This window comes from Pangasianodon hypophthalmus, chromosome 1 (genome assembly GCF_027358585.1).
Source record: "Pangasianodon hypophthalmus isolate fPanHyp1 chromosome 1, fPanHyp1.pri, whole genome shotgun sequence".
In the NCBI taxonomy this organism is placed as follows: domain Eukaryota; kingdom Metazoa; phylum Chordata; class Actinopteri; order Siluriformes; family Pangasiidae; genus Pangasianodon; species Pangasianodon hypophthalmus.
In genome coordinates, this window is record NC_069710.1 from 35565921 (window position 1) to 35588560 (window position 22640).

Here is a 22640-nt window from a genome sequence, read left to right on the forward strand (position 1 = left end):
TGACCCTGTGCTCCATGTGGTTTCAGAAGCTCTTTTCAGACTGCAGCCATTGGAACAGTCGGGGTGTGGAACACACAGGGTACGTGGGATCCTTGGAGATCTTTACTGCTCTGGTCCTGTGCAGTGCTGGCCTGGTTAACCATCAAAATAGCAATAGTATCTTCACTGGTCTGAAACTTCTTTAAATGGGCATGATGCAATATCTATTAATTAATGTAGGAATGTTGTAAGCATAATAATGTGCAGAATTAACCTAATTAAACATTTCTATTGTCTTAAATAGGAGAAAAAATTATTGTATGTATTCAACTGATATCATGAGACAATTTTTTTTTTGTGTTACACATAAATAGACAAACACCAACATAAGTACAAAACCTTTATTAAAAGGCACAGTATATGTACAATAGGGTTTTATGTTCTTCTGTTAAAAGTTTTAATAGGAGAGGATGCAGATCATTAATATGTAAACTCTTAATTATATTTTATATCTCAGCTGGTTCATGTTTTACAAACAATCAGAAGTAATACATTTCTAACATTGTAAACCATCGGAATAATTAGAACAAAACATTATAAAAGCAAAATCTTAACTTGATGTCAGAGTTTCAGCTCTCACAGCTGTTCTTCAGAACACTTTATACTGTTTATCCTCATCATCCTCTGTGTGTGAGATTCACAGAGTATCACAAGAGCCTGTAAAGAAGGAGAAAAGGGCAGAATAATCAGATTTGATTATATGTTTATCAGAATCAGTCGCCACAAGAAAAATCAGTGTAAACACCATGTGAGTGTAGAATCTTAAATCTGTTCTGAATGTTCAACAGGCCCATATACAATATTTACAGTACAGAGCAGGGTTAATACACATATTAAACTATAAAATAAACTGAAATCTCTGAACTACATATAGTCATGGAAAAAAAAGAAAGTACACCCTCCTTCAATTCTATGTGTTTATTTATCAGGGACTAAATAACAACTGTGTGATCCTCACTAACTTCTATAAACAAACAAATAACCTTGGGAGACAAAAAAAAAACGCAAAAGATTTCAGTATGGAGTAATTTTTTGCAAAAAGTAAACCAACATTCAGAAATCAAGTGGGAAAAAAATAAGTACACCCTATAATTCACTTTTGAGTCTGGTTCCTCTCAAGGTTTCTTCCTCTTGTTGAGATTCCTGTTGTTGAAATCTCAGAGAGATCTTCCTCACCACCCTCACCTCTGTCTTGCTCATCAATTTTAATTTTATATCCAGCTTTGTGTAAAGCTGCTTTGTGACAATGTGTCCATTGTTAAAAGTGCTAAATAAGTAAAATTGAATTGAATTACAAGTCACACAAATCAAGTCTGGGAAACAGACAGTAAAATCAGAAACTCACTGTAGTTTCTCCAGTTTACAGTGTGGATCCTTCCGTAGATCAGAGAGCAGCTTCACTCCTGATTCTCCTGGTTTATTACCATACAAAATCAGTTCTCTCAGGTGTGAGGAGGGGTTTGACTTCAGAGCTGAAACCAGAGCAGCACAACCTTCACCTGTAATACTGCAGCTTTCCAGCCTGCAGAGAGAAGGACAAATACAGGTCATTGACAAATCCACACCTGCTTCTTGAAGAGTGTTTCTGTTCTGTCTGTATGGAGATTTCTACAAGTCCCTTTAGAGGTACTAAGCTCACCATTTCTCTCTTTCTTCTTAATAATTTTCCAAACAGTTGATTTTGGTAAGCCAGAATGTTTTGCTGTTTTTTTTCTTGTTTCTCAGCCCTATTATGTGTCCCTTGAATTTCATTGGCACAGCTCTGGTCCTCATGTTGACAAGACAAAGTAGACTCCAAAGGTAACCAAAAGCCTAGAATCAAGTCTAGACGCTGTAAGCAGTTTTATACCTACACTAATAAAGCAAGACTAGATGCTGTAAGCTGTTTTATAACTACACTAATAAAGCAATTAAACACACCTGAGTAATCACAAACACCAGTGAAGACCTCTGTCCCAAATATTATGGTGCCTTGAAATGGGGGGGATATGTATATAAAGTGCTATACTTTATACGTGGTAAAACAAAAATGTATAAAAAAAAAATGCCCATTATTAAAATCTGAGAATGTGCAGCTTAACCACATGTGCATTATTTGAGTACAGATTTAACACTGTGGAGTACAGAGGCAAATAAAAACATGATTTTTTTAAAAATGGAGGGCATTGTATTAAGACTGCTCATCTGCTCGTCGTTTGCTCATACTTGCATAGGAATAACGTTCATGAAATCTTTCAGTCAGGATTTAGGCCTCATCACAGTACTGAAACAGCGCTGGTTAAAGTGGTAAATAACCGATTACTGGCCTCTAATGAGGGTTGTGTCTCCTTGCTTGTGTTGCTTGACCTTTAGGGCAGCTTTTGATACCAAAGATTATAATATTCTTTTGAAAGACTAGAAAATGTTGTTGGAGTTAAGGGAACAGCTTTGTCCTGGCTCAGGTTTTATTTGACTGATTGCTACTGCTTTTTGCCTTTGCCCTAGCAGATGACATACTGTTGTATGAAACAAACCTCAAGTCACTATTCCAGCAATCCTAGATTTAATTTCTCACTTTGGAACATTTTCAGTTTAGGGGATGAACTGGTCTAACAATGAGCTGATGCCAATCAAACTCCCTGATCTCTCAGATTTGCAAACCTTTCCATTCAAGAGTACCCTTTCAAAATTCACATATTTTTGTTAATAGTTGTTGATATTTTAAGTTATAATTGTTAATAGTTTCTCTTGGCTAAGGGGCAGGTCTGGAGGGTTCACAGCCATAGAGTGTTGTGGTGAACTGGGATGTTTGGATGCTGTCGCCCCCCCCACTATCACACGTTCACTCACTTTGTTGATGGTGGAGAGGCTGGAGCTTTATGTCCCAGGACTCGCTCATGTCTGTGTTAGCTTCTGGCTCTCCCTTTTAGTTATGCTGTCATAGCTAGTCTTGCCAGAGTCCCTGCTTGCACTCTGCACACAAAGTACATTGTCCTTAACTATTATGGGACAAAAAGCATACTTAACAATCTCTCTCTCTCTCTCTCTCTCTCTCTGTCAAGCTACACATGCTACTCCTGCTATACCAGTGATTTTGACTCTTTCTGCCTCCAGGGCCTGCCTGATCCATGCTGATGTTCTACTTTTGCTTGGAGCTTCCTTCGCCTGAGAATCATTTGCTGCTGAGGATGGTACCACACAGACACCCTAAAGATAGCTGTGGATGTTCTTACTTGGATAGCCTAAAGACTGCACTTGCTAAAAACAGTTTACACTCAAGTCTCAATCAGTGAACACTATTATATTAATAAAAAACTGCACTTAGATACTACAGACTTAAAACTGTAATGAAATCAGAAATGACTATGATACTCATTCAAGATCCTTTCAACACACTTAGCACTACTCGACTCTCTAGTATACATTTATAGAAGAGAAATGATTTATAATCGCACTATCTGTCACCCAGATGAGGATGGTTCCCTTTTGAGTCTGGTTCCTCTCAAGGTTTCTTCCTCATATCATCTCAGGGAGTTTTTCCTCACCACTGTCACCTCTGGCTTGGTCATTAGGGATAAATTTATAAATTTAAATCTATATCCAGATATCTGTAAAGCTGCTTTATGATGATGTCCATTGTTAAAAGCACTATATAAATAAAATTGAATTGAATTGATTTATGGCACTCTGCAAAAAGAGCTGGGGTCTGAGATCAAGGATGAGCTTTGGGAGGAAGCACTAGGGAACATACACAACTAACAACAGCGAACTCCAAATACTGTCTTATTCAATTTAAAAGCATCCACAGATTATACAATACAAAAACTAAACTATAAAATTTTTTCCAGTTGTTTCCCAGATGTGTGATAAATGCCATTTCCATAGTTATGACCTTTGTCCTAATCTGACTCAATTTTGGACTAATGTATTTCAAACTATATCAGATATGCTACACATAATATTGTAATATTGCAACCAGAATAACTGTTGATTGTGCTTCAGGTCTTTGATAAGTTGTCCATGCTTCACAAGCATCAATGCCATCTGGTGCCATCTGAAAAAATGTGGCTAGAGGAAATGGTGAAACCATTGTGTTTGGAGAGAATAAAGTTTTCTTTGTCAGACACACGTGGTCAGTTTCACAAGAGTTGGTATCCCCTCCTCCAGTATCTAGATAAGTTGACCTGATACACAGTACTTGGGTGACTGGTGGGGTCCGTTGCCTTTTTGTTTTAAAATGTGTTTTTTGATGTCTTTACTCCTGTCATATCTGTTTATCTTAATCAAGAAACCGGGGAGACTGCATTTGGTCTGTCTGTGTTCAACACTCTATTCCTCTATTCCACTCCATTGATTGGGTAACTATAGCAGATAGTGCTGCTTTATTAAATTTGTATTCCATTTCAGACAATATTTTATGAAAGTAAAACAGTCATATGACAGAAATGCAGGATCCACAGTGTGAAAGTGATGATCTGACCTCAGTGTCTCCAGTGTACAGTGTGGATTCTCCAGTCCAGCAGAGAGCAGCTTCAGTCCTGAATCCTGCAGGTTATTGTTACTCAGGTCCAGTTCCTTCAGACTGGAGGAGTTTGAGCTGAGAACTGAGGACAGAACTCTACAGCTTTCCTCTGTCAGATTACAGTGATACAGCCTGGAAGAGAAATGATGAAATATCAGAAAACTGAAATCTGAAGGTGTGTATGTGTGTCACCAGCAACTGCTTTAAGACTACATGGAAAGCCTGCTTCCCCTAAAATTTTATTTAAATGTGGCAATTAAATGTTTAGCAGAGTTTCTATACTATTCATCTCTGGCAGATTCAAGTACAATGTGTTTTAATGGGAGGAAAGATTAACACTCATTGGACAACAGGCTTTTAACAGCTCTCTTGGAACAGTAAAATTGATTGGCTTAGATTACATGGAGCATACACCATGCAAGTCCATGTGAATGAGCTGTTACATTAGAAACGTGTTAGAATGAGCACATTACTATAAACCTATTGTTCATGTTACATATGTAATGTGTAGGTGTAATACACTTGAAGATGGCTTAGGACTGCAATTGCCATTAACAGTTTTGCACTCAAGTCTCCATCAGTGAACAGCTGATAACTTCAACAAAATAGACTTCATGTGAAAACTATAATGAATTTACTGGTTACACAATTGACCTTGCAAGTGTGTCACAATTGCTCAAGATGTGGTTGAAGTGTAGACTTTCAGCTTTTATTCAAGGGGTTTAACAAAAATACTGCATTAAAAGTTTAGGAATTACAGCCATTTTTTTACAGAGTCCCTCCACATTTTCCAGCCTACTGTTCAGTTTTTACCAGCATTTGTCAAAGACTCTTCACATTTCCTACAAGTCCTTAAATGCTTCAAAGAACAGTTCCTCCAAAAAAGTTCTTTTTTCCATGGATATCAAAAGCCTGTATAGTCATTCCTAATGAGGATGAATTGAGAGCCCAAAGCCATTTTCTAGATGTACGAATGAAAAAGGTTAGGTTAGGTTAGGTTAGGTTAGGTTCAACTTTATTGTCATTGTGCAGAGTAGGAGTACAGAGACGATGAAATGCAGTTAGCATCCAACCAGTAGTGCAAATAGAAAATAAGTTAAATGTAGTAAGATTATGGTGCGATAAGTTAACAGTGTACAGGTAAAGGTAAACAGTATGATGCATAACCAGTAATGCAAATGCCAATTAATTTAAATGGAATAAATAAGAATTATGGTGCAGTTAGTTGAGATAAACAGAATTCAGGTGGAGGTAAACAGCATGATGCATGCAATATGATGCAGTGGATACATACAGTGGATTAAAATGCAGATGGGCAAATAGTTCAGCATTAGTACATCTGAAGGGAAAAAGCTGTTCATGAGTCTTTTTCTGCGACTTCTGTAGCATTTTCCCGATGGGAGATGCACAAGCAGTCCATGGTGGGGATAGGAGGTGTCCCCATAAAACCTCTCGCTCTCCGCAAGCAACGCTTTTGATAAATGTCTGAAATGTTGGGCGACTGTGTTCCAATGATGAGTTGGGCAGTTTTCACTACCTGCTGTAGTGCCTCCTGATCAGACACCTTGCAGCAATAGGTGTTCACCATGATCTGAGGAGCAAGATGAGCTTTCTTCAGTCTGTTGTGCCTTTTTTGAGGAGAGAGGAGGTGTTGAGGTTCCAGGAAAGGTCAGCAGAGATGTGGACACCCAGAAACTTGAAACTAAAGACCTGCTCTACCTCAGTCCCATTAACAAGGATAGGGGTGTGTTTGTGGCTCCTCAAGGTAGTCCACAATCTGTTCTTTGGTTTTCTGGGTGTTAAGGTCAAGGTTGTTACTAGCACACCGCATTACCAGATGCTTAAACCTCTTCCCTGTAGGCTGTCTCATCATCATTTCTGATCAGGCCAACCAACGTAGCGTCATCTGCGAACTTGATTATATAGTTGGGGCTGTGCACAGGTACGCAGTCGGAGGTAAAGAGGGAGTAGAGGAGAGGACTCAGTACGCAGCCTTCTCATACGCCGGTGTTTAGGGTGATGGTGGAGGAGGTGTTGTTGCCAACTCTATCAGACTGGGGTTTGTTGGTCAAAGAGTCCAGTTGCAGAGAGTGGGACTGATACCAAGACTGGAGAGTTTGGAGATCAGCTTAGATGGAATGACAGCATTTAACGCAGAACTCTTGAGGGCAGAGTGAAGGGTTGAGCTAATGGCATCCTCTGTTGACCTGTTATGATGATAAACATACTGATGGGGATCCAGTGATGGTTGTAGGCAGGCCTTCAGATGAGAAAGGACCAGCCTCTCAAAGCACTTGGCGATGATGGGAGTAAGGGCAACTGGACGAAAGTCATTGAGTGCTGTTGCAGCACCGTGCTTTGGTATTGGCACAATAGTGGCAGTTTTGAAGGAGGTGGGGACAACTGCTTGGGCCAGCGATAAGTTGAACATATCTGTGAAAACCCAGTCGAGCTGCTTCGCACATGCTCTGAGCACCTGGCCTGGGATGCCATCGGGGCCAGCAGCCTTGCTTACGTCCAACCTGCTCCACATCTCTGGTGGAGAAAGAGAGCTGGGGTCACCAAGTGGAAGCTCAGCTTTGGCACCCGGAAAACTGCTAAGTAGATTATTGCTAATTTGCAACAACTAGTGAGACACCGAGCCTCGCAATGTGCACGCGTCGCCATCTTGGTCTGAACTTTTGGGGGGGGCCACCCACTTCTCTTAAGCTTATTAGAACTTGTGCTTACATTTAACTGTTTCAGCTTCGATTCCAAGTTTTACTCCCAAGTAAGAGGCATTAACATGGGCACTAAAATTTGTCAAGTAAAAGTTCTTTGAACAATTTACTGAACATGTACCCACACTATTTCTTAGGTGCACAGATGACATCTTTGGCATTGCTGACTGCCCAGTTGAGGAGCCCCAGTTTTTCATTTCTTGCTTCTCTATATTTCACCCAGCTCTGAAATATACATGGTGTATTTCTCACCCTAGCTTGAGCATAGCTTTTTTAGACATGCAGCCCCCCAAAAGTATTGTAACAGCCAGGCCAATTCTTTTGTTTTTGCTATACACTGAAGACAAATGGTGAATTTGAGACGATAGATCAGAATTTCAGCTTTCCTTTCCTGATATTTACATCTAGATGCATTAAACAAATTAGAACATGGCACCTTTGGTGGCAGAATACCCAATTTCTAGGTGGGCAAAAGTATTGGAACAAATAGTCTTAAAGTAAATTAAAGTAAATAACACTTAATATTTGCTTGCAATAACTGCATCAAGCCGTCGACAAACTGGCATCACCAAACTGTTGCATGCTTCTTTTGTGATGCTTTTCCAGGCTTGTAGTGCAGCTTCTTTCAGTTGTTGTTAGTTTTGGGAGGTTTCTCCGTTCAGTCTCCTCTTCAGGAGGTGAAATGCTGCACAGTTGGGTTAAGGTCTGCTGATGGACTTGGCCAGTCTAAAACCTTCCAGTCTGGCCTTCTGATTCTTACTGATGATGAGTGGGATGCATCTTGTGATATGGCCTCTATATTTCTGCTCTCAGAATCTTCTTCAACAGTGGATTGTGATACCTTCACCCCTGCCCTGTGGAGGATGTTGCTGATGTCACTGACTGTTCTTTTAGGGGTTTTCATCAGCTGCTGTTGTTTTCCTTGGCCGACCTATATGATGTCTGGTTGTGGTTTCTTTCTTTTTCAGGATATTCCACATTGTTGTATTGACTAATGCTTGTGCAATGCCTCTGATTGATTTTCCCTCTTTTCTCAGCTTCAAAATGGCTTTTCCCATAGACAACTCTCTGGTCTTCATGTTGGTTTATCCTTTTTAACAACAAATGCAGTTATTTTTAAACCCAGGGCTCAAAACAAGAGTAGATATTCAGAGCTATTAATTGTTTAAATAATCAATCTAACAGGTCACACCTGGGCAACAAGAAACACCTGTTTGACTGATCATGTTCCAGTATTTTTATCAATTGAAAAATGGGTGGGTTCAAACAAAAGGTGTCGTGTTCTGAGTTGTTTAACACGTCTAGATGTAAATATCAGGAAATGAAGCTGAAATTTGGATCTGTCGTCTCATTCATCTTTTGATCTAAAACAAAAATGTCTTCAGTATTAGGCAAAAACATAACAATTAGCCTGCTGTTCCAATAATTTCAGAGAGGACTATGCCTTTGATGTCAGTAAATTCCACTTTAAAAACCAATATCCATTACAAACCATTATAGAGTCTCATTCTTAATTGGAGTACAACTCCTCACATCCCAAGCACTGCAAAAATTCCATCCCTTATTCACAGCTAATGAGATTTAAGCACATCTGCAGTGAGAAAGAAGACTTTCTCTTGAAAAGTAAAGAACTGTGCATTTATTTTTAAAACTGGATTACCTAAGAGCATCATAGATATTGCCATGGCACTGCGGGGGAATGCAAGCATTAACCTCTACACATTCCACAGCTAGCACAGAGTGAATTTCTTTGGTGCTCACTTATCATCCCACTAATAAAACAGTGATGGATATTATACTTAAAAACTGCAAAATTCTGCAGAACAGTCCTGAGACAGCTTCCCTTTTAATGGAACTTCCACTCATTTCCTATAGTTGAGAGAAAAATATTAAACACATGCTTGCGGTGGCAAGACACTTGAACAGCGATGAACATATCATTAATGAGTCCTGATCACAGAATGAACAATTTCAGCCAATGAGTCCACCTCTGTCCATGACCAAATCACTACTGAAATGTACTTTATGTATGGGTTTCAATAAAGTCAGCAGTTTTAAGTGAATTAATAGACTTCTTGTGAGTTTTTAAATGCAGTGATATGTTTCTGCACATTATGCGAAGTGTCATTCCATCTGTGACTGGGCAGTGATACAGATATGACAAACAATAAAATATTCTAAAGCTAAAAAAGATGATCTGACCCCAGTATCTCCAGTTTACAGTGTGGATTCTCCAGTGCAGCAGAGAGCAGCTTCACTCCTGAATCCTGCAGGTTATTGTCACTCAGGTCCAGTTCTCTCAGACTGGAGGAGTTTGAGCTGAGAACTGAGGACAGAGCTCTACAGCTTTCCCCTGTGAGATTACACTTCCACAGCCTGAAAGAGAAACGATGAACATATATCAGAACATTGACATCTGAATGTGTGTGTGTGTGGAATGTACTGCTGGACAGTTTAATTTGTTTGAGCTTGGACATGAGAAGTGTTAAAGCCTAACAACATTTTTATGAGTTTATTTATTTATTTGTTTAGACTTGTTAAGTAACTGTTTCTATGTATTGATATTTATCGCTCCAGTTAACTATTTGCAGTTTGTTGATTAATTGTGGGTAATTACAGGCTGCAAACAGCTGAAGTGGTTTCACAAATTCACAGATCTATTAATAGGTTACATAATGATATATATAGGCTAAAGATTTCGGTATTGTTAGAAGACACGCCTACCAAACAATAGGGCGAGATCATGTTTTTAGACACCGCAAAGATTTCCTAGCTATGATGACTGGCTAATGAGCTGATTTAAATTAGAAGCCTTTCTCTTGGAAATATGTGCTGAGGTGGTCCAAGGTTTAGAGGGATTGGCGATATTCCAGCCATCCTTAAACTCCATCATGTCAGCCGTACTGGTTGGCATAATTAAGTTGACATGATGATACATCAGAGTTACGTACACGGTGAGTGAAGAGGCCAACATTAAAACACAATTTGCAGCAATGTTCCGGTTTCCCAAATGAAATCAGTCAAATGACTGCACTCATGTTGCTACAAGGGCACTTAGTCAGAATTTCATCATTCAAAAGGAATTTAATTCTATAAACGAAAAGTCATTTTTATTCCCAAACCCACAGAGCAGAGGAGAGACACTACAGTGACATGCTCTCTCTCTCTCGCTTTCAGACTGCATCACTGGCCTACTCAAAGGGCGATTGCGTTGTCTGGATGCGACAGGTGGGAGACTGCTTCAGGTGGGATACTGCTTCAGGTGAGAGACCGCTTCAGGTGGAAGACCGCTTCAGGTGGAAGACCGCTTCAGGTGGGAGACTGCTTCAGGTGGGACACTACTTCAGGTGGGAGACTGCTTCAGGTGGAAGACTGCTTCAGGTGGAAGACTGCTTCAGGTGGGAGACTGCTAAAGGTGGAAGACTGCTTCAGGTGGGACCCTGCTTCAGGTGGGAGACTGCTTCAGGTGGGAGACTGCTAAAGGTGGAAGACTGCTTCAGGTGGGACCCTGCTTCAGGTGGGAGACTGCTTCAGGTGGGAGACTGCTAAAGGTGGAAGACTGCTTCAGGTGGGACCCTGCTTCAGGTGGGAGACTGCTTCAGGTGGGAGACTGCTAAAGGTGAGAGACCGCTTCAGGTGGAAGACCGCTTCAGGTGGAAGACCGCTTCAGGTGGGAGACTGCTTCAGGTGGGACACTACTTCAGGTGGGAGACTGCTTCAGGTGGAAGACTGCTTCAGGTGGGAGACTGCTAAAGGTGGAAGACTGCTTCAGGTGGGACCCTGCTTCAGGTGGGAGACTGCTTCAGGTGGGAGACTGCTAAAGGTGGAAGACTGCTTCAGGTGGGACCCTGCTTCAGGTGGGAGACTGCTTCAGGTGGAAGACTGCTTCAGGTGGGACACTGCTTCAGGTGGGAGACTGCTTCAGGTGGAAAATTAACCAATTCATATTTCTACCTACCAGATGAGTGTTTTAAATAGCGGTAATTGTGTCCTTTTGTCTTGATCTCTGAATCTCTGACACAACTTCCTATTCACATTCCCAAATATTCCTCTTTTTTGCTTTTCTCTCTGCCATTGTCAATGCTAGCTCATTCAAAAATGACTGGGACACCCCACATTTAAATATGCATGAGGTAATTTGCATTGACTATTTATGGATATTTGTGGGCAGTACACAGGTGGGAGAAGAGGCCTTTTCACCTGTGCATATTTTTAAGAAGTCTGTGATTTATAAAGTGGAAATGGTGTGTGTATGCAATGTTTTATAAATCTGATTTTTTTAATGTGTACATACAATTTCCTGGTTTTTGTGCATATGCGCAATTTCACTCTGGAATCCGTGTAAAGTTTTATAAATGAGCCACCAGGACTGGTATGTATACAGCCTCTCATGGTAAAACTTTGGTCTTAAGTTCTAAAAATTTATAGAAATCCTTCCTATACTTAGGCAGCACTGAGACATTAAAAACATATAACAAATAAAATAAAAACATATTTTTGTTATAAAGTGTTTCCATTCATAACTGATTACTCAGTGTTACCCTACACGATAACACACATTAAAATCTCCCAAATCTGTCCTTTATGCTCTCCTTTCTTTCTTCCAGCTCAGCATTAGGGCATGTATTTGGGTTAAGAGAGGTAAATAGTATTCAGTAAACATGGAGAAGGTATAACTAGAAGTACTTGGTGGAAGTGGAATTAAAATTAAGACCCTAGCTTATTAAAAGCAATGTATTATTTCATAAACATGAGATGAAAGAAGCGCTGGTGTGATAGTTCTTTCATATATTTTGTACACGTCTCTTGGCTCTTACTACAGAAATGGGCCAGAATGAAATGAATTAAATGTGAATACCTGAATTAAATGAACAGATAATTCCGGAAGCAATCAAACCTCTTCTAAAAATAATCAAATCTTCCCTTAGCTTTAGCTTTGTACCTAATATTTTAAACTAGCAGTTATCAAACCCCTGATTACTTCATGTGAAAACTATATTGAATGTTCCTGGTTACACAACTGCACTATTTGTCTGTGTAGTACACAGTTATAGAAGGGAATGATTTATAATCGCACTATCCCGTGTCACCCAGATGAGGATGGGTTCCCTTCTGAGTCTGGTTCCTCTCAAGGTTTCTTCCTCATATTGTCTCAGAGAGTTTTTCCTCACCACCATCACCTCTGGCTGGCTCATTAGGGATAAAATTATACATTTCAAATTTGTATCCTGACTTTATATATTTCTGTAAAGTTGCTTTGTGACAATGTCCATTGTTAAAAGTGCTATATAAATAAAATTGAATCGAATTACAGTGATGCAACTGTCATAGATATTAATTAAATGTTACTTCTAGAATTAACTCAGACTGCTGGCTGAGTTACTCCAAGAACTTTTTAGAACACATTTTACACCCAGCTTAACTAAAATTTTATCTATTAAGTAGATTTCTAGTTTTAAGAGTAATTATCAGAAGCTTCATGCATTCGGACTCTGATCTTGTTCACCTAGAGAATTTTTGTATATTGCTCTTATTTTTAAGGATGATAGTAAATTAATTTTTAAGACCAATAATTTACCATGAGCTGCTTTAGATTGTCCAGTGATTGTCAACAGAGGTAGATGTTTGCATTGGGTGCCACATGATCTCTGATAGGGGATTATGGGATTTGGAATCCATGTTTTAGAATGTTGCAGATGTGGACATGAAAACTGGTTTCTTGAAATTAACCCCTTGATTGAAACATAACAAATTAAATGGGGAAATTCAGCAATTTTCTATGGTTCACCATTAACCTATTTAACCTAATATATCCAGAATGCTTTAATTTATTTTGTCATTTAAACAGTCATTTCAACTATCCCAAGATTATATAGCCTGAAATGTATCACTGGTACTTAAAGTACAATTTAAATTAAAATATTTAAATGGTTAAATGTGTAATATTCTGTCAGCCTATTGTTATACACCAGGCTTGTTGTTTTACATTTCATTATTATTAGGTTTCTACTCTAGTGACAATAAAATAAACAAAATATGAAAGTGTTGATCTGACCTCAGCTTCTCCAGTGTACAGTGTGGATTCTCCAGTCCAGCAGAGAGCAGCTTCACTCCTGAATCCTGCAGGTTATTGTTACTCAGGCCCAGTTCTCTCAGACTGGAGGAGGTTGAGCTGAGAACTGAGGACAGAACTCTACAGCTTTCCTCTGTCAGATTACACCAATACAGCCTGGGAGAGAAATGATGATATAAATCAGAAAAAAATATACATACACCGATCAGCCATAACATTAAAACCACTGATAGGTGAAGTGAATAACATTGATTATCTCATTACAATGGCACCTGTAAAGGGTTGGGATATTTTAGGCAGCAAGTCAGTTCTTGAAGTTGATGTGTTGGAAGCAGGAAAAATGGGCAAGTGTAAGGATCTGAGCAACTTTGACAAGGACCAAATTGCGATGGCTAGACAACTGGGTCAGAGCATCTCCAAAACTGCAGGTCTTGTGGAGTGTTCCCCGTATGCAGTGGTTAGTACCTACCAAAAGTGGTCCAATGAAGGACAACCAGTGAACCAGCGACAGGGTCATGGGTGCTCAAGGCTCACTGATGCGTGTGGGGAGTGAAGGCCCGTCTGATCCGATCCCACAGAAGAGCTACTCTAGCACAAATTGCTGAAAAGTTAATGCTGCTCTGATAGAAAGGAGTCAGAACACACAGTGCAGTGCAGCTTGCTGTGTATGGAGCTGCCCCTTAACCCCTTAACCCTCAACTGCTCAGTTGTATAAATGAGATAATTGTAAGTCGCTCTGGATAAGGGCGTCTGCCAAATGCCATAAATGTAAATGTAAATGGAAGAAGGTGGCCTGGTCTGATGAATCACGTTTTCTTTTAAATCATGTGGAAGGCCGGGTGTGTGTGTGTCGCTTACCTGGGGAAGAGATGGCACCAGAAGGCACTATAGGAAGAAGGCAAGCCGGTGGAGGCAGTCTGATGCTCTGGGCAATGTTCTGCTGGGAAACCTTGGGTCCTGGCATTCATGTGGATGTTACTTTGACACGTACCACCTACCTAAACATTGTTGGAGACCAAGTACACCACTTCATGGCAATGGTATTCCCTGATGGCAGTGGCCTCTTTCAGCAGGATAATGCTCCCTGCCTCAAAACTGTTCAGGAATGGTTTGAGGAACATGACAAAGAGTTCAAGGTGTTACATGACCTCCTAATTCCCCAGACCTCAATCTGTGGGATGTGCTGGACAAACAAGTCCGATCCATGGAGGCCCCACCTCGCAACATACAGGACTTAAAGGACCTGCTGCTAACGTCTTGGTGCCAGATACCACAGCACACCTTCAGAGGTCTTGTGGAGTCCATGCCTCGACGGGTCAGAGCTGTTTTGGTGGCACAAGAGGGACCTACACAATATTAGGCAGGGGGTTTTAATGTTATGGCAGATCAGCGTGTATACATATATATATGGGAGGCCCATCAACTTTATGTTTTTAGTTATCAGAGTAGTATCTGAGAACAGTCGCCTCTTCACTGCAGAGACGGGAGTTTTGCGAGTACTATCTAATACAGCTGCTAGCACCAGGGCCAGTTGTGCACCAGGGCCTCCCATTTCTCTTTCTCTCCTGGGTAGAGCCAGTTTGTGCTGTTCTGTTCTTGTTCAATTTATTGGGAATTTTTTCAGAAATCAAGGCTATTACATGCAAGAAATTCCCAAGAAATTGAAGATATCTTACAACGGTGTGTACTAATCCCTTCGCAGAACAGCACAAACTGGCTCTAACCAGGAGAGAAAGAGAAATGGGAGGCCCTGGTGCACAACTGTGCAGGAAGATAAATACATCAGAATCTCTAGTTTGAGAAACAGATGCCTCACAGGTCCCTAGCAGATATCTTACTGATAAGTTTTGAGACCATAATTGAACCCATAAATGCCGATGCTCCAGATACTCAAGTAGCCCAAATAAGGCCAGTTTTATTGGTTCCTTTAACAGCACAATGATTTTCAGCTGTGGTAACATAATTGCACAAGGGTTTTCTATTGAGGAATTTGAAAATTTCAAGGCAATTTCAAAACAAGGCCATTTCTGACTGATTCCAAACTTCCTTCATGTTAGGACATGCTCTCAACCCCTCTATGTACAGAACAATGAGCTGATTAGAATAATTAATGACAATCATTAATCTAATCTGTGCAGTATTGTTAGTGTTTCAAGAAAGACATTCATCTGATCTGTCATATTTACTTAAATCAAACTCATCCAGATTCTCTTCTGAGTTCAGCAACACAAACACCAGAGCTGACCACTGAGCAGGAGAGAGACTTATCCCATTGAGACAACCATGAAAGAGGTCAATATGTCTTTCTTTCAGGTAAGTTTGTACTTCCTGTACTAGAGAATGATCATTCAGTTCATTCAGACAGTGAAACAGATTAATGGATTTCTCTGGAGATGGATTCTCCCTGATCTTCTCCTTGATGTACTTGATTGTTTCCTGTTTGCTGTGAGAGCTGCTTCCTGTCTGGAGCATTACGTCTCGTAAGAGAGTCTGATTGGACTCCAGTGAGAGACCCAGAAGGAAGCGGAGGAACAGGTCCAGGTGTCCATTCCCACTCTGTAAGGCCTTGTCCACTGCACTTCTCAGGAAATCAGACATGTTTGACTTTCTGAAAAGAACAGACAGATCAATGGTTTGTTGTTCTTGTACATTTTTGTTAATGAAAGAGAGAAATTCATATAAAGCAGCCAGAAACTGAGCTGAACACCTTCCCCAGGTGAAGCCCAAACTCCTCTCTGAAGATTTGGGTACACACTCCTGAGTACACTGACACTTCTCTGACATCAATGCCACACTCTCTCAGGTCTTCCTCATAGAAGATCAGGTTTCCTTTCTCCAGTTTTCGGAAAGCCAGTTTTCCCAGTGCCAGGATACTCTCTCTGGTCTGCTGAGGATCAGGGTCACATTTCTGATGGTACTTTTGGTCCTTGTGTTTGATCTGAAAGATCAGGAAGTGTGTGAACATTTGAGTCAGAGTTTTGGGGATCTCTCCACTCTCTGCTCCACCCAACATTCTCTCTAGAACAGTGGCTGAGATCCAGCAGAAGACTGGGATGTGGCACATGATGTAGAGGCTTCTTGAAGACTCCATGTGTGTGATGATTTTATTGACCAGGCTCTGATCACTGATCCTCTTCCTGAAGTACTCCTCTTTCTGAGGATCACTGAACCCTCGTACCTCTGTTACCTGGTCTACACACTCAGGAGGGATCTGATTGGCTGCTCCTGGTCGAGAGGTTATCCAGAGGAGAGCAGAGGGAAGCAGATTCCCCTTGATGAGGTTTGTCAGCAGCACATCCACTGAGGCTGACTCTGTCACATCATACAAACTCTCATTGTTCTGGAAATTTAGAGGAAGTCGACACTCATCCAGACCATCAAAGATGAATATCACTTTGTTGATCTCACAATCTATTAATTGTAATTCTTTTATTTCTGGGAAAAAGTGATGAAGAAGTTTCATCAGACTGAGATTTTTCTGCTTCATCAAATTCAGCTCTCTAAAGGGAAGTGGAAACATGAAGGTGACGTCCTGATTTGCTTTTCCTTCAGCCCAGTCCAGAATGAACTTCTGCACAGAGACTGTTTTTCCAATTCCAGCAACTCCTTTAGTCAGCACACTTCTGATGGACTTGTCTTTAAAGAGCTCATTACATTTGATGGGTTTCTCCTGTGTTGCTGGTCTCCTGGACGCTGTCTCAATCTGTCTCACCTCATGTTCATTATTGACGTCTCCACTCCAACCCTCTGTGATGTAGAGATCTGTGTAGATCTCATTCAGAAGTGCTGAGCTTCCATGCTGGGAGATTCCTTCAGTAATTCTTTTACATTTCTCACTCAGTTTGGATTTGAGTTTTCTCTGGTACACAGAGATGAGTTCTAATAAAGAAAATAATGACAAGTAAACTCTATGATCACCTAAATGGGTTACTTTTATTTTCAGACATATCGTACTGTGTATCTGTATCATTAAGGTGAGATCTGTGTGAAAAAATGGACCAGTGACCTCCTTCTAAAATTAAAGTAATCCCATGAGCTCTTACTGTTCTGTAGTGTGTTAGCGAGATCTGTGTGGTTCATGTTCTTCAGGACGTGCAGTGTGATCTTCAGCGCTCCCTCTCTGACACTGCTCTGATCCTCCTCCTCCCTCTCAGAGCATGCTGGGTAATCTGGACTCAGGAGCTTCTTAAATCTCTTCAGCTCATTCTTTATCAGAGTAATGACTTTGTGCTCCATCTCCTGATTAAAAATAAACGGTAAGAATTTTTTTTTTAAAAAAAATTATTATTTTGTCTATGTTTATTACATTGTAAATTTAATTGTAAATGCTTATTATCCTAAATATTGAATGCTTAGAGTCAACATTCTGCTACACGCTAGATAACATAGCTCCACTTAAAAGAAAAATTATTAGAGAGAAATAACTAACATTCTGGTATAATGATCACACACACACACACACCTTAAAATACACTACTCGAAAGTTAGAATGTAAATGGTGTCAAACTAAATCGGTAGTATTCCAAACAGCATGGAAGGAGAGCCTTTTGAGCTATAGGAAAGCTCTTAGTGCTGCTAGATCAGTGTATCTCTCCACCTTAATAGGAGATAACATAAATAATCCTAAATTCTTATTTAATACTGTAGCAAAGTTAACTAAGAATAAGGCCACCACAGAAGCACAGTTAGAATCTTTTACTCCCCTTCAACAGGCTGAAAAAATTTAATTCATTTCCTCTTCAAAAATCTTCAACTTGTGTACTATATCGCTTACCTATACATTTCCTCAAACAGATACTCCCAGAAGCTATCAAAGCTCTATTAAAAATAATTAGTTCTTTGCTGAGCATTGGGGACATATACCTAAATCATCTGACCATATACCTAAATCATTTAAACTAGCAGTTATCAAACCCCTGATTACAAAACCTGACCTTGACCCCTGTCAGTTGTCCAACTATAGGCCAATATCAAACCTCCCCTTTATCTCCGAGGTCCTAGAAAAGGTTGTAGCACAGCAGCTATGCTCATACTTACATAGGAATAACATTCATGAAATGTATCAGTCAGGATTTAGGCTTCATCATAGCACAGAGACAGCGCTGGTTAAAGTTGTAAATGACCTACTACTGGCCTCTGATCAGGGTTGTGTCTCCTTGCTGGTGCTGCTTGACCTTAGTGCAGCTTTTGATACCATTGATCATTCTATTCTCCTCGATAGACTGGAAAATGTAGTAGATGTTAAGGGAACAGCCCTTTCCTGGCTCAGGTCTTATTTGACTGATCGTTATCAGTTTGTAAACGTAAATGGTGACTTCTCTTCTCATACTAAGGTAAAGTTTGGTGTCCCACAAGGCTCTGTTTTAGGTCCACTGCTCTTTTCTTTATATATGCTACCTCTCGGCAAAATTATCCGTAAACATGGTATTAGCTTCCACTGTTACGCTGATGACACACAGTTGTATGTTTCAGCAAAGCCATATGACAGACACCAGCTTAATAAAGTTGAGGAATGTGTAAAAGACATTAGATACTGGATGCTTATTAACTTTCTCTTACTTAATTCTGACAAGACAGAAGTACTTGTACTAGGACCACATGCAGCTAGAAGTAAGCTTTCTGATTACATAATAACTCTGGATGGCCTTTCTGTTTCATCATCTGCAGCAGTAAAAGACCTTGGTGTGATTATCGACTCTAGTCTTTCTTTTGAAGCTCATGTAGATAATATCACTAGGATTGCTTTCATCTCAGAAATATTGCTACAATAAGAAATATATTGTCACTACACAATGCAGAAAAATTAGCTCATGCTTTTGTTACCTCTAGGTTGGATTATTGTAATGTCTTGCTGTCTGGATGTTCCAGTAGGAGCATAAACAAGCTCCAGTTAGTCCAGAATGCAGCAGCAAGAGTCCTTACTAGAAGCAGAAGATATGACCACATCACCCCTATCTTATCCACACTGCATTGGCTCCCAATCAAATTTCATATTGATTATAAAATACTACTATTGACCTATAAAGCACTAAATGGTCTCGTGCCACAGTACCTGAGCGAACTTTTGGTCTTTTATGATCTGCCACACCTACTCAGATCAAAAGGTGCAGGCTATTTGTTGGTACCTCGAATAGTGAGGGCTACAGCTGGGGGTAGAGCTTTCTCTTACAAAGCCTACAGTTATGGAACAGCCTTCCACTTAGTGTTTGGGGCTCAGACACAGTCTCAGTGTTTAAGTCTCGGCTGAAAACATATTTGTTTAGTCAAGCCTTTAGTGAATAGTTTTTTCTTAGGTACAGGGGCAGGTCTGGAGGGTTCACAGGCATAGAGTGTTGTGGTGAACTGGGTTGTTTGAATGCTGTGGCCCCCCCACTCTCATACGTTCACTCAGGTTTGTTGATTGTCGAGTGCAAAATGTGCATTTTCTTAAACCACTACAGGCCTGATCCAACCTGATGCTCTATTTCTGCATGGAGTTTCCTTCACCTCAAGATCACTTGCTGCTGCTGAGGATGGCCCTACATGGACAGCCTAAAGAACACCAAGAGATTGCTGTGGATGGTACCATACAGACACCCTAAAGATGACTGTATTCTTATTTGGACAGCCTAAAGAAAGCACTTGCTAAACACAGTTCATGCTCTAGTCTCAATCATTGAACAGTGGATAACTTCACCTGGTTACTATAGACTTGAAGTTAAAATTCTAAAGAAATAAAAAATAATTCTGATGCTCATATTTAAGATCTTTTCAACTCATGTAGCACTGTGTGACTCTATAGTATACAGCTTTGGAGTAATGACTCATAATCACGCTATCCCAGATGAGGATGGTTCCTCTTAAGGTTTCTCAGGGACGTTTCATAGTTTCATAGTTTCATTTTCAAAGGTTCAAAGATTTTATTGCTGCTGGATAATGGCTGCTTGGTGCATTTATTATAAAGCCAGGATCAGTCAACAGATTGGAATGGTTAGCATGAGTTTAACCATTTAATTACTTGAAACTTTTTTAAAGCTTCTGTTGCTATTTCTAAACAGTGGTATGTACAAACACCTTGAATATGGACTCCATATTACTTTTGTAGGTGATTTTTGATTTATTCTTCAGGGATCTGTAAACACACAAAACATGACATTTAACAAGTATAAATCATATCCATATAGTTTAACACAAATCAATAAATACACAGATATTTAACACTATGAGCATTTAATTCAGGATCCATTATCTGATACAGGAAAAATAGATTTATGTACTTACCTGCCTATTAATGAAATCATGCTCAATAATCTCACAAAATTTTACGGTTGTAAAAATCACCACTGACTCTCCTGCTCCTGAGTGTGTGAGTGATAAAACACTGCACTAATACATAAGATTGTACTGACCTCAGATCAGCAGAACAATCTCTGTCTCTGAAGTTTATCAGCTGTTCCATTTTTTAATCTCTCTAATTGTGGAGCAGCTTGAGCTGCATTTTATGTATGACGGAAGCTATATAAATAAAGTATTATTGTTATTATTATTATTCTTATTATTATTAATAGTAGTAGTATTTTTATTGAGTAACACAACTGGGTTCAGGTCAGTCTGATTTCTTAGTCTTCAGTGGCCTAAGTCATAGTTGTTATTTGACCCAGAATCTATATGGATGATTAAATAGAAAAACAACTATAAATGAAATGATCTCACCTTAGATCAGTAGTACAGTCTCTGTCTCCGAAATGTATTGGTTGCTCCATTGACCAGTCACTCTTCATGGACACACAGCTGGGTTCAGGTGAGTCTGATCTCTCACCCTGAATCAGACTGAACACATACAACCACTGCATCATTATTACTGTTCTGAATTTTCACAATGATTCTGTCCTTTCACATTTTCTTTAGGTGAATGATTAAACTTGAATCAAAATCTGATGCCATTCCTTATTAACACTGATATAATTCTTTTGTACAAAGAAACAAACTTTATCCAGCTACAGGGACAACTTGGGGTTAGACGTGTTGCTCAGGAGCTTAATGTCACTAATCATCAGCTGTTTATGAATGTCTTGAGACAAAGCTGCTGAAGTAAACTATTCACTAGTCACTTTTCACAGAAACACATCAGAGTCTGATCTGTTTAGTGTTGGTGAATGTGAGAACATTTCTGTTTTTCACTGAGTCACACCCTTCACTCACCTCTCATCTTTCTTTAAGCGCTGTTTCACAGACACACTCATATTGGAGGTCATGTCTCCTCCTACAGATTACACCTGTAAACCTACACACACACACACACACACACACACACACACACACACACACACATAGGGACTCAAATCTACAAAAAGTTGCAGATTTCCAAATGAAGCACTGAGCCCAGTGACACCATTTAAAAGAACTAGCGATTTTCCCCAATTGGAAGAGACGCCTGACGCTCCAGCGCTTCATTAGAGAGAGAAACACTGCAGGACACATATTTACTTCACTCCAACATGGCGGTGTTAAATCTAACCCTGTATCATCACACGCTTCACTTACAGGGAAATCAGCTCCTACAGTAAACTGTGGAAGTTACAACTTCAGTACAAATCAACTGAACTGTTCTTCATCTAGTGCACATTCACAACATTCACATATTAGAGCTTTACATTTACATACTTACTGTGTTTTTCTCCTGCCAGTGATTTGCTTCCTTTCTGCACTAAATGGACTTTGACTTTCACTTAAACCTGAACACACACACACATCAGTGATAAAGCCCTGTCAGGGTTAGGGTTAGTTACTTACTGTGTTTTTCTCTTGAGAAAGTTTTACTATCCTCGCGTTGTAAAATGCAGCTTCACGTTCACTTAAACTGGACTAACTTGTTTAGGAATACCAGATAAAGGTGAGAGAAGTGAGCTGGCTATACACACCACACCACAAACACACATACAATATATTTTAATAAATAAATACCACCACAAAAACACACACATTCATAAACACATGTTCATGCATTATTACTTACATAAGCATGACATGCAGGCATATGATCACTCAAAATGAACACGTCACTAATTACTGCATTTTGGAGACAGTCATTTGTTTTGTGGAGACCTTAGTAGAAATGTTATTTATCTCTCTCTCTTACACACACACACACACACATCAATACACATATATCCCATTGACTATACGGATTCCTCTTACTTCCTATTACTTTTCTCTTCACAATATATTTAGTTCTCATGAGGTAGGTGTGTAAATGGGAAGCAATCTCAGACATGCAAAACCACTATATATTTCAATTCAAATCTTTTTTTTTTTTTTTTTTTTTTTG

General features: G+C 39.8%; 1 long non-coding RNA gene and 1 pseudogene across 3 annotated transcripts; one reads left to right on the forward strand and one right to left on the reverse strand.

Annotated features, from left to right (window-relative positions):
- Positions 1-1380: 1380 nt before the first annotated feature.
- Positions 1381-22427, reverse strand: LOC128318650 (NLR family CARD domain-containing protein 3-like; annotated as a pseudogene).
- On the forward strand, positions 1531-13453 carry LOC128318651 (uncharacterized). 3 transcript variants are annotated; one of them, XR_008302087.1, is made up of 4 exons: positions 1531-1665; positions 1765-1839; positions 3133-4715; positions 10438-13453. It is a non-coding gene; the product is annotated as an uncharacterized LOC128318651 (long non-coding RNA). The 3 variants fall into 3 exon arrangements; XR_008302086.1 differs by having other exon boundaries at positions 1552-1839; positions 3133-4376; positions 4504-4715; XR_008302085.1 differs by having other exon boundaries at positions 1552-1839.
- Positions 22428-22640: the final 213 nt, after the last annotated feature.